This window comes from Fukomys damarensis, unplaced genomic scaffold, assembly GCF_012274545.1.
Source record: "Fukomys damarensis isolate Sample0158 unplaced genomic scaffold, DMR_v1.0_HiC HiC_scaffold_20, whole genome shotgun sequence".
Lineage (NCBI taxonomy): Eukaryota > Metazoa > Chordata > Mammalia > Rodentia > Bathyergidae > Fukomys > Fukomys damarensis.
In genome coordinates this window covers 27759725-27768392 of record NW_022900932.1, presented here as the reverse complement: position 1 = coordinate 27768392, position 8668 = coordinate 27759725, and positions in this window count along the sequence as shown.

The following is an 8668-nucleotide window of genomic DNA, read 5'->3' as shown; positions in this document are numbered from 1 at the left end:
TTTTTTTTTTTTTTTTTTTTTTTTTTTTTGGTCTTTTGTGTTAACTAGAACACCCGGTACAATGCTGAAAAGTAATGAGAAGAGAAGACACCTATTCATTGTTCCTGATCTTAGTGGAAAAGCTTTCAGTGCCTTCTTATCAGTAGCTATGATGTTAGCTGAAGGTTTTCTGTAGGTATTTTTTATAAAGAGGAGTGAGGTCTCATCTATTTCTGGTTTATGGAGATGTTTTTTAATTAGAAATGGAGCACTGGACCTTGTTAATTTTTTTCTGCATTTATTGATATAATTATGTAATTTTTCTTCCTTAACTTGTTGTTGTGGTGGAGTACACTAATTGATTTTTGAAAGTTGAACCAGTCTTGCATAAATGAGATAATCCACATTTGTTCATAGTCAAGATTTTCTTTTTAATATGAAGTTTACTCTTACAAATTTGAATATGATGGCTTTGGGACAATGAATACTGGTTGGTACACTGAAGAATAAGAGTTGTACTATCACCTTGTGAACTGAGCCCTTGTCTCTGTGAAGTCATGAAGGCATAGGCTCTTTTACATAGGTCAGGTTTGGGATTATTTCCAGACAGACAGGTATTGTACCGGGAATTAGGTGACCTTTATGTCACTGGAGAAAGAGAGAAAGAACATAGAACTCTCTTAACCAACAGAAGAATACAACTTCAGTTATTCACATGTAAAAATATTCTCCAGATATTGAGCCGACAAACATTCTTGTTAGGTCCCTGAGTTTACCCATACTATCCTGACACAAATGAGTATGAGATCAGCATGTCTCACTACCCCAGCCTGTCTAGTGACCAAGAAAATGCAAGTATCTGGTCATAGTAATTACAGTTCACTCAGTATTCACTTTTAAAACTTCTCAATTTCAAAGCCTAATAAAAACTTCCCCAATAAGAGGAAGTGACACTCAGTGCATTCTAGACTAGTTACCTGATTTGGGGGGGGCAGTACTGAACATGTGACCATAGCCTAATCTGCATGGTTTATATGCACACCCAAGTTCAATTTGGAATAGCAAGACCCCAGGGCCGTGATGCTAAATAACCTGGGAGTTCCATCTGTAGTTGAGCATATGTTAGTCTGATGTAAAATAAAACTGGGCGAGAAATTCACATCTAATTATAAATGTACAGTCAGAATGTCAGACAATTACACTTCTTGCAAGTGAATTATTCTCTTGGAACAGAGTGAACTTTGACATATTGGGCCATCTTTCCCACAGTGCCCTCTGATTGCAAGTGCCTATGGTGGGGCATTGCCAAATGAATGTTAATTTTAAAAGTTTTGGAGCCTTCAATAAATATTTGTTCTGTATATATAAAGAATATTTTATCTAAATTCCATGAGATACATAGATAGACAAAAGCAAAGTTTAAATATATTCAGTATTATATTATGTTTATGATTATGAAGTTCGTTCCTTAGGGTAGGGTTTTTTACACATAGAATATAATTCATAAGTAGGTCATGAAATCAATTTAAAGAGTCATTAGTAGCGCTTTTGAGAATTTAAACCAAATTAATTGAATAATTTTATGATGAGTTTTATGTGCTAATTTTTAGTATTGTTTAGAGCAATTTTTTTTGTTTAATTAACGTGTATTACCAGGTCAGAATGTACAATGTGTTTTTTAACTGAGTAGTAATTTCCAAAAGTTTGGAAAACACTGCTTAAAATTACATTGTAAACAGATGTAATATTACAAAGGCTATAACTTTTTTAATTGCAATAATTTTATAGCTCTTTCATTTAACAAAATCAAGTCTATGCCTGCCACATGCTTGGCACCAAAAATAGACCAGTGCATAAGATGGAAAAGGTCTCTTCTTTCCTGGAATGAATATTTAGAGAGGAGTTATGTGTTAGTGAATCATATGATTAACTCATTGTCTTCACAAGTGGCACAAAGAAAACAAATTCAAGAATTATGAGAGGCACTGATAGGAGGACCTGACAGATTATGGGGATGTCAGGAAATTCTTAAGTAAGTGATCTTTCAGCTGAGAGCTGAAGGATGAATCAGAGTAAACTAAGTTTGGCCTCAGAAACTTTAAATATTTTCCATGACGCTTTGATTTTCCCATTTCCACCATTGGTACCTGAAGATATTTCATGCTTCGCTTGGACTCTAGAAGAGCCTATTTTGACATAGATAGCTTTCTGTGTTTATGATACATTCTCAAAACTTTCTTCATTCTTCCTTTACCTTGACCAGTTTCTGCCTTGACTTGCCTCCTGATGGACTAAGGATCATCTAGTTATTGTTAGTGACACATTGCAGTAAGTGTCTGGAAGAGGTGAGGAAAGGTTTTGGCCCTGATGGAAGGAATGTCTGCTGAACTACTGGGTATGTGATGACCAGCTGGGAACCTGACCGGCCTTCACCCATTCATGGGAAAGAAAAGGCCATGTGATACACGTTTTGATTCCCAGAAGACTCATTCCAACTCCACCAATGCAGATGGTCCCATTTGAAGTCTGGTGAGAAATGGGAAAAATTCCAGGATGTCTTCAAGTGAACACTGCATTTGTTTACAGCAAAACACTTGCTGGTCTGATATTAGGGAATGACAGTTTGATAAAGGACATAAACAACTTTGGAGGAGGGGCTTTTTTTTTTTTTTTTAACTGGAAATCAAACTTGCAAGGCAGGAGGCAGAACCACTGAGCTAAATCCCTGGCCCAGGAGGGGCTTTTATTCAGGGCCTAACTTTTCTTTCTGAGGAAAACATGAAAGGAAGTGTGATGGTAAAGATCACATTAGAGACAAAGTACTCTGCATAATAGAGAAAAGAATTTGCCATTCCCTGGAAGACATCCAGGAAGCTACTTCCTGTGGAGAGGAAAAGTTAGAGAGGAAAACTCTTGAGGCTCCTTGTTGCTTTGGGCCCTTGAAGATTTCTTCACACTTAGCTCTGCCTTTAAAGAAATGTTTGCATCTTGCCCACCATTTTTTTTTTCATTGAGTTTATTGGTACATTTTAGGTATACAGTACAGTTACATTCATTATTGGGATCTTGTACCACTACCTGACAGGTCTGGGTTCTCATGTTTTCCCCTTGTCCCTGCCCTCCCCCTTTAAAACACTTTATTTCCATTTTTTTGAAGTGTTGGAGCAGGAAAGTTTTTTGTGTGATATCATTTTGACATACTGCCAGCAACAGAAATACTCAGTATATTCAAATTTTGAGCAAAAGCTATTCACTTTACTGTATATACAAATTATATTTAGCAGTAGAATATTCTCCTTCCATCATGCAAAATATAATTTTTATGATAACTGGTAGAGTTGTAAATCCCAGTAGCAGAAGTAATAACATTACTTTGGGAGAATGTGTGTGAATATATTATTAAGCAAACTAGGAGATATCACATTAGCAAACCAGATGATTTCTTTGGACCAGGGATCACCACATTTTGACAGAAATTACAAACAGATTCTGACCTATGATAATGTGGTCCTCCACTCACTTCCAGGAGAAGTGGAAAAATAAAATGAAGCCAAGTCTAGTAGCATCAGTACATCCAAGGTGTGATCACAAACTATGGGGAATGCTTAAAACTTTAAAACATTTATTACCTTAAAATTATCTTTACATTATCATTAATCTCCCTCAAAAGACTCCCCCTTGCTTTGAACTCACATATCCATGACTCTTGCCGTTTTGTGAAGCAGTTCTGGAATTCCTTTTGTGAGGGTGTGTGTGTGTGTGTGTGTGTGTGTGTGTGTGTGTGTCTGCCCAGATATCCTGAATTGACTCAAAACATTTATCACATTTTTGTCAAATAAAAACATTATAATACGTTGTCATCAGTCCTATACAACAGATCTGAAACTGTGAAATATCTGGCTCTTCCCCAAAGTAAAAGAACCATGAGAAGTCTTTAATCATTCAGGATTTTGAGGCCCTCTCCACAAAGCAGCTAAGACATTCATGAAAACGGACTTTCAGTACTGCTACAGAATGTGGCAAGAATGATGGGATAAGTATGTTCCAAGGGAGTATTTGGGGGATTAATAGAAACGTGTCTATTATTATAATAATTACTTTAATTTAAACATTTACTGCAGGTTTGATAAGTCCCTAAATCAATAAATATCATGCCTACTTTGTTTCTTCTCACTTGGGGATATTCAAAGTTGGTAAAGAATTTTTTTTTTTCAATAAGTTGTTAATAGCTTTTGGACAAAGAGAACTCTGGGGGAAATTTAAAAAGATATTTTAAAATTGTTTACTACAAGGAGCATGACACCTCTCTTCTACTTCCCACTGTGTCCAAAAAAACCTTAGTGAAGTCTACATAGCTCACTGATACTATCGTATGAGTAAATTCTTTTTTAAAAAATGAAAAGATGTTAAATTTAGTGTCTCAGCCATAGCAAAGTGAAAACACAGATATGGCAGTTAGAAAATGCAAGTGTCAAAATGGAAAACGACGGTATTTTCTTCTACAGCAACATCAAGATAGAGACCACTTGACTTGTTTTACTTGCAAGAAGCAGTGATATAAATAGCCTAAGTCAGCTAGTTGAAGTCAGAGGTCAGTAGACATTTTTTGTTAAGGGTTAGACAGTAAATCCTTTAGGTCTGGGATCCAGATAGTCTATAGTGGAACTACTCAAGTCTATTGTAGCAGTGAGAAAGCGCCACAAGCTATATGAAAATAAATGATAGTAGCTGTGTTCCAACAAAACTTTATTTATAAAAATAGGAGGTGGGCTGGATTTGGCCTGAGGGCTTTTAGTTTGCTAACCATCATATAAAAATGTAAAACTTTAATTATCTACACCAATGTTATGATTTCCAGATTTTTGTTACTTTACAAAGCAATTATTGTAATTTTTTAGTGGTTTACAAATACTTCACGGATATATATATATATTTCTTTTAGCAAATAAAAGCTTCAGACTGATTTTTAAAAGCACTGCTCTTTTTTTCTGACAGTTGTGCTGATGTTATTGTTTTTAAAATAATCGATGTTTTCCCCAGGAAGAAAAGGATACATCTGATTGCCATGTGTTATTAGAAAGGAAATCAAATGCCCTATGACTAGAGAGTAACGCTCTAAAACAAATCTAATTAGGAGGTTGTCTGTGATTCAAAAGGAAAATGTTGGCATCCTCTAAACCCTTTTCCCAGAGAGTCCAAAAATATGTCAGCCCAAGACCTATGTGTTCATACAATGGTTTTGAATTCGAACTGGATTTCCAGTTAGCAGATGCCTCACTTTAGAGCTCCAAAAAGAATGATAAAAGGAAAGCAATTATATAAATTCATGGAGCTGGAGGGAACTCAGAGATCAGTGGTCAGATCACTGGCCATCCTTCTGTTTCCTGGGTCACTGCGCCTTGCTCAGCTGTGTACTCTTAGTGCTAGAGGGCTTTGTTTGTCTTACATCAGCTCAGTTTTGTGACTATCTCATCATTCAGTATGTTATTGATTCGTAGAAGCAGTATTTGTCTTCCTTTGGATTTTTTCCCCCTCTGAGATGATGGTTCTTTGATTTTATAATCACTGCACCAAAGGACCAGTCCTTCAGACATTTGTGAACAGTTGCTTATCTTCCATGATTATTTATCTCTCAAGGCATCATCAATCCTTTTCAAAGAAAGAACATGTAACATAGTTGAGGGAAGAGCATCCAACTCAGACATAGACAAATGTGGGATACCCTATATGGACAAGGAAAAAGTGTGCTGGGTGAGACTGAAGTGTGAGAGAGAGAGAGAGAGAGAGAGAGAGAGAGAGAGAGAGAGAGAGAGAGAGATTGAGCACTCCAGGGGAGAGGCAGAAGATATCCGGCACCTATCAGATGCTGCTGTGTCAAAATATGGATCAGGAATGCCTATGCTTTTTTTTTTTTTTTTTTACTGAAAATCGAGACTTTTATTTTAAATACCTTAAATTTTCAATGTTGGACATTAATTTAAAAATTTTTAAATGCTGTGTAAGCTAAACAAAATACATCTGCGAGCCAGATCTGATTTATGAGAGGCTAGTTTGTGATCTTAAGTTTCAAGTCATTTTACTGTTCCTGCTTGCCATATTTTGTAAGATTCTAATTTTAAAAAGTTGCAACTTGAGGAACATTAACCACTGCAAACAAAGAGAATAATTCCTTAACTGAAAATAAAAGAGACTATCTCCACTACAGATGAGCTTTAGTGATCAACTTTACTGCATAATCAAAATTTAGGTCACAAGAAACATGAGGTTAAGTTTTAACTTTTTAACCATTATGAACTCTAAAAGTAGAGACATGTGTTAACAGTCTATGTGATAGGTTGACAAGAAAACATATTGCTCTCATCTAGAAGAGGTCTCCTAAAAATGGGAATAAAGCTCTCAATTGAATATAATATAAAACCATTACCAGACCATATGTTTGTGATATAACACAAAGAATTTTCTTGGTAGGATATCACATAACCAAGGCAAACTGCCACTAACTTCACTCTGCTGAGAGAGGGGGTGGGGGGAGATTGAATAGACATTCCTGGGGTAAATTACGCTAATGTTTTATTCTAAGTGTTTATAAAATATATTCCTGGCAGCATGATCAGTCCAATAAATAATTATATCACTGGTCTGAGAGGATTTTTCATCATTCCTCAGTCTATACCTTGTTCTCTCCATGGTAGAAAGACATATCTGGGATATATTTCTGTTACTTCACTGCTTGCCCTCCGTTGCATGTTCTGATTTTCTAGGCAATTTGCCCTTTCCCCCTTATTTCCTCAAGAATCTTTTAGAAACTTAATTGAAAGAATGGAATGTACACTAAGCCACAGCTGGACAGACCCAAGTGTTAAGGTTAACCCACCTCTTCTCTAATTGCTGATTTTTTCCTCAGTGAAAAGGGTGTTCTTGAATGATCCACGAAGTCATTGCCATCAAAAGTTTGTTTTGTTTTGTTTTCCATCCTAAACTGACAGCTTATTGGGGACAGGGGAACCGGGGAACCATTATAAGGCTTTTGTTTGTTTGTTTGTTTATCGGTACTTTTTAAATATACAAATACAGTTACATTCATCATTGGGATCTTGTACGTTTACATGACACATCCTGGTTCTCATAGTTCATTAGTTTCAAAATAATGTCCCCTTTACCCCTGAAACCATCTTCTTTTTTGAAAAGTGTTTCCTGTGAAGAAAGTTTTGAATACTTTATGACATTTTATTAAATTGAATATTTAACTAGATCTTCTAGATCCATATTAAGAAAAGATTTCTAATAAGATGCTAAAGTGATAGAGACAAGATGATTTTAGAAATCAGATTATTTTGTCATTTATGGAGTTTTTCTTTGCGACTGTAAAAAGATAAAAAGGCCAAGAAAAACCACTTCCCCTCAGCTAATAGATATTAAGAGATTTGACACGCAGAGATGTAAGTTACCCTCCTCTCTAGCAGGAGAATAACTAAAGTAAAACCATATATTGTTACAATATATGGTTCACATACAAATAGAAACCTAGAATTAATAACATTAAATTTGATATTTAAAGGAAAATACGTATCTTCTTGTTTTATGTTAATACTCCTAATGAAATTTAAATCAGTTAAGAAAAATAACTGAAACCTTGGAAATTTTAGAAGTTAGAAGATTGTCTCTATTTTCACTTTAATGCTAAAATAAACCTAGTTATTCCACAGTCACCCTTTTTAAAACATTTTTTCACATACACATTATAAAACACAGTCCTTCAAAGTTTACATTATACATTCCAATGTATGTATTTAGCTTAAATGACCATGAAATGCAGCACAGATATTTCTTACAAATGTTGATCTCTAAGAAATTGCCCCAAATTGTAGTGTATAACTTCTATTTCTTTGAATACCGTCTACCAATGTTCTTAATCTCTGACACTGAAATCCTTCTCAAGCTGCTTATGAAACAGTTACCATCTTAAATGAAACTGGTTTGAAAATCTTTTAAAGTATAGGCCATCTTAATATACAATTCACAGCAGCAGTTTGCCCACACACGTCTCCATTTTTGGATGAATATCATTGTAAAGTGCCTGGTGCGAAATAAGCCATGTTATTTTTCTATCTCATGTGCTGTCACCAAGACACAATTATAAACCACAGAATATCTGACCCAGTTATGTCCTTATGAAAGACTTGGAAGTGGGTGTCTCCACAGTTTATAGATAAAATTTATATTATGTATGAAAACAACATGCTCATATAGAAATATATACAAAGTGTGTGTATATACCCATGCGCACACACATGTATAAATAATTAAAAGCCTTTGCTCACTGAAAGATCCTGTGAAGACAAGAAAAGATAAGCTTCAGACCAAGAGAAATATTAAAAAAAAAAAATCCTGTGTGACAAAGAGCTCATATCTAAAGTATGTAAAGCACTCTTAAAACTGAACAGTGATAAAAAGCAAACAATTCTCTCATCAGGATCCCATAGGGAGTAAAGGGCTAAAGGTGTAGGGAAAGTGGGAAGGGTGTGGGAAAGGTAATAAGGGAGAGGAAAAAAATATGAGAAACTGAAAAAATGGAAATAAAGTGTTTGTAAATGGGGAGGGGAGGAGGGGGTGAAGGGAGGGCAGGGACAAGGGGAAAAAATGAGAATCAAGACCTATTATGTAAAGGTACAAGATCCCAATGATGAAT